The sequence below is a fragment of the Labeo rohita genome, unplaced genomic scaffold (assembly GCF_022985175.1).
Source record: "Labeo rohita strain BAU-BD-2019 unplaced genomic scaffold, IGBB_LRoh.1.0 scaffold_319, whole genome shotgun sequence".
In the NCBI taxonomy this organism is placed as follows: Eukaryota; Metazoa; Chordata; class Actinopteri; order Cypriniformes; family Cyprinidae; genus Labeo; species Labeo rohita.
In genome coordinates this window covers 14071-19145 of record NW_026129237.1, presented here as the reverse complement: position 1 = coordinate 19145, position 5075 = coordinate 14071, and positions in this window count along the sequence as shown.

The window sequence follows — 5075 nt, the reverse complement described above, 5'->3', positions numbered from 1 at the left end:
GACTCGCTGTATGACACTGTGCTCCTTCCATCCACCAGTGAGGCAGTGGAACCAGAGGGGATCATCGAAGAGCTAGAACGGTACTTCAGAGAGCCTGTCATTGACAGAAAGAGTGGGAATCCATATGATTGGTGGAAACACAACACCAACCGTTTCACCAGACTGTCAGCTTTGGCAAGGTAGTACCTCTCCTGTCCACCCTCCTCTGTGATGAGCGAAAGAGTGTTCAGCACCATAGGGAATATTTATGAGGATAGGCGAAGCTCTTTGAAAGGAGAGAATGCAGAGAAACTTTGCTTCTTGTACTACAACCTGCCTCTGCTGGACTGGAGCTATTGAGGATTGACTGATTCAGTACACTACCTCATATACTGTTAGCAATTTATAAGTAGTATAGTTCAAAGTTATATTTATGAAGCTTACCAAGTCTTTTAATACTGGTAACTTTGATTTGGTTGTTGTTGTTATTGTGTTTTTGTTCAAAAGTTTCATATCTAAAGTTTCTATTTTTATACATTTTATTTATCAGAACTTTAATATATTTTGATGTTCCTCTGTTCCGTTGTGACAATAATATTTTAGTGAATACTCATAAATAACTACAAATAACTATTCTTGTACTAAAACCTGCCTCTGCTGGACTGGAGCTATTGAGGATTGACTGATTCAGTACACTACCTCATATACTGTTAGCAATTTATATTTTGCTGTTGTTGTTATTTATCAGAACTTAACAGAATTTGTCTCCAGTCCTATTCAAAGTTATATTTATGAAGCTTACCAAGTCTTTTAAAACTGGTAACTTTGATTTGGTTGTTGTTGTTTTTGTGTTTTTGTTCAAAGGACTTTACGTTTCATATCTTAAGTTTGTATTTTTATACATTTTATTTATCAGAACTTTAATATATTTTGATGTTCCTCTGTTCTGTTGTGACAATAAAAGAAACAAGTTTCTTTTTAAAATGCATTATCATATTATGTTAGTTAAAACTCATAAATAACTACAAATAACTAATGTTAGGGAAATCTGTTAATGTTTTGTTGCGCGTTTCCTAAATTAAAAAAATAAAAATATCGGACGATATATCGGAATATTGGATTTTAAAACCAATAAATATTTGTATCAGTATCGGCCTTCAAAATCCATTATCGGTCAGGCTCTAGTACATAGACTGGCTTTACATATTAAAAAAAAAAAAAAACCATAAGGTTCTTCCAAAATGATGCTAAGAAAACCAAACATCCTTCCACTAAATAACGTCTGTAATCCACATGTTTTACAATTATGCTTTATTAAGATTGTTAATGCCATTATGAAGAACTACTGATATGTGTTTGGTATGTGTGTGAATGATAATTCATGTCTCAAATGTCAATATCAGTCAATTCTGAGCGAAAGGTATCATATATTCTTTTTATAGAAATCATGACCAAATTATATTGTGCAAGAGTGGGAAATGAAGAACCGTGGACTAAAACATGTTGATGTCTCTTTTAGATAGGGTGACCATACGAGCCATTCTTACAGGACGCGTCCTGTCCAGGATTTCTATATTGCTTAAAGGGGTGCTAAATCGGATGCTAAGTTAACTTTTACATGTTGTTTTGAACATTAATGTGTGTTGGCAGTGTATGAATCTACCCTATAATGATAAAAATCCATGTAGTGGTTTTTAATTAATCTGTAAAAATTATACTTGATTAACATGAGCGTTTTACCTCAGATCAGCTGTCAGAGTCCATCCTCTTTGTTTCAATGCCGGAGCGTGGATGTAAATTAGACAAGAATATCTCAGATTGAGTGATTGAGGTGTTGTGTTGCTGGATGTAATAATGAACGTAGTGGTTGTCATTTACTCCCGACATCTGAGCTGCTGAAGATGCAGTGGATTACGTTTGTTTGTGAAGGGAATGCACCTCCTGATCTACATAAATCCGTCTATGTTCTCACGAATCATTCAAGATCCAACTTTACTTACAGCAGAAGTGAGCATAAGGTTTTTTTATGAATCTTTGTGATCACCTTTCCTAATAATGTGCTAGTTAGCAAGTTTATCAGCTTAATGCGGCTAAAGTAAACAGGCTCGTCTTTCCACAGAGAGAAGAGAAGGGCGGGGCAAGCAGAGCTCATTTGCATTTAAAGCAGCCACAACCAGAATGAGATGATTTCTGCAGAGCTGCTTTTGGCAAGGTAAAAAGGGTGTTGTTTTACCCAACCATTGAGAATTTTTAAACAAAGTATATTATAGACTTTTCATCAAGACCCTAAAGAATCATATCAACTTGGGAAAATGGCCATCTGATGACCCCTTTAAAATATCCTGGTTTGTAGTGCGTAGACAGATCATTTTATGATCTGAAGAATTGATCCATGAGAATTATAGAGAGCAGGTGGCTCCTTATGCTTTCCAATCACTGTCGCTGTACTTTGATGTTATATAACGATTGTTTTGAACTGTTCCGCTTCAGTTGAAAGAACTAATGAACGAACAAATTGTATTTGCATCACTTTGACCGTTCTCCATAGATCCCACCTTCTCACACACCACGATTATGTACAATGCCTGCATGAATGCCTGGTCAATAATTCCCTTCAGGAAGTATAAAAAAAAAAACAAAAAAAGAAAACAAAGCCAAATGTAGAAATTCTGGCCATGATGTGTACCGTAAAATTGGCACGTATGGCCACCCTATTTTTGGACACATTTTTTGGTCGCTTTTTGCCCTGGTTGCTTGCCATCCATCGACCACCATGAAAAAAGCAGCCGTCTAGTCCTGCCACACTCTTTTCTTTCTTCTGGTAAATTTAATTTTTTTGTCTCTAACTTCATCTTTGCCTGTCTCAAACTTCAACCAGCCCACAAGACTCAACATCCATCTTTCAGCAAATGGCCTTCCGACTGGCTTCTCAAGACCTCACTCCAGATGCGAACAAAGTGTTATTTTCCCTCACTTCCTTTCTTGCAGCTTGTGTGAATGTGAGAGTATGTTTACACCTTTTAATGTCTTTTGTAATGTAGGATTTGTTTTTAGGATAAACCACAACATCCTTTTTTTCTACCACATTATTTACGCAAAAGTTAATGTAATCACTAATTGTGTCAGTGGCCTCATCAGACTCTAATTGGTGAAATATGGACCAATCTGTGCACAAAAAACAGCCCATCCATAGAATTATCTGTCCATATATTAACCGTTTTATACTCTGGCTTACATGTTTTTAAAACTGACCTATAAGAAGGAATCAAATGCACAACATTTTGGTCTGAGTTGGACAAAGGAGGCTTTGAATTAGCTACATATGCATTTTTGACATAACTAAAATTTTGGATTAATGTTATGGTATTCCTGGTGTCACAGCGCACATATTGTTCAAAGCCTGCTAACGTAGTTTCTAGAAAATAGGGGCTCCAGGTGCACATATGATAACACAACCAAACTCTCTCGGTAAATGAGTGATACACAGAGTAGTTCGATATCAGGGGTGCATACCTACCAACATTATTGTACTGTTAATAATTTAAGATATGTTTTATCCAGACCAATACAGAAAAACAGGCTTATACCATGAATGACATTTTGAGTAAGGATTAGTTAAGTGGGTAATTATGTTTTGCTTATGCCAGATGCCCAAGAAACCAGCTGTCGACAGGGATTCCATTTTCACAGTCCTGTGTTGATCAAAAGAGGTCATAGTCAAAAATTGCAAATTATGATCTAATCAGAGCATCTTAAGAGAGCTTAGTAAGTAGCTAGAAAACAAGATCACCGCAAAGCCTCTATACACTTTTGTTAAACAGACACAGCATCTGGAGTGCTGTAGGGTTTACTCATAAACATGATCATGAAACAAGTGGCAGTAATGGTGACACTGATTTTGAGCCAGGGTCCCTTTCCCCAAGACCAAAAGATTGCTGGACTTTTGATCTTTAAGTTCCATTTCAAAATTAGATTGAATTTTTACCTGAAACAGTTCAATACAAAAACAAGTGCTCTAAAATACAAAAAAGGAATACACAATTTTGAAGCCTGGCATCTGGACATACATTTAGCAAGAAGTGAAAAGTCCCTGCTCATTTGTATTTAACAAGGCTGAGGTCTATCCATCAGTCACAGATAAATACATAGAAATCAGAGACAATTGTAAGGAGTGTTGTGGCCACATTCACATTACATGTGACTGAGAACCTGGAATGAACAGCCCAATAGTGCTAAAGTGTTTAATTAAAAACACAGATGACTCCCTGTGCATTGGCTGTTCCAAGCGTCCAATATCTGGAAACTTGCGTGTGCAGATATCCAATGAAATGTGTGAGGTTAGAATGGAACCCCATGTATGTTGAGCATTGGAGCCAACAAAAATGATGGATTTTGGTGATCCTGAGCCAAGATGGCCAAGCCATTGGTCAACTTGGCCACCCTGCGCAAAGCAAAGCAAGAGAGAAATGCCTGAGAATTAGGCAACAAGGATCCTATATGCCACTGCAGATGTTAAAATACAGTGCACCTCACACTGGTAGCATTAAAGACAATGGACTGGGCATGATTTTGAAAGTGAAAGTTGTGACGTATTGTCAAGCATGGTGACCCATACTGGTGGGGGGGTGTTTGCTTATTGTAAATATTTTGTATATAAGTGTAAATAGAGAGAGCTTGGGAATGTAGGGAGTCTGACTCCTTTTTATTTATTGTACCCTTTTTTTTTTACTCTGTTTTTGATTAGGGAGTTAGGGAAGTATATTGTATATTTGTTAAGGTTTAGGAAAGTGGACTCTTAAAAGACTGTTTTTTTTTGTTTTTTTGGCCGAGTCAACTCCCGAAGAGATTTCCCCAATTTATACTGCGTGCTGAAGTTTGTCCTTTTCATTATATCATTAAAACTTTCAAGAAAAAAACAAAAGATCCCTTGCTTCACTCCCTCATTTCATGTGACGTCCTTTACCCCTAGACCGGGCGTAACAACCCCAACAGACAATCCCCCCACACTCTAGTGTTCTTCACTGCAACCACAAAAATAAAGGACACATGCACCACACTACACCAAAATAAATTAATTGTAAGTCTCTCTAGACCCC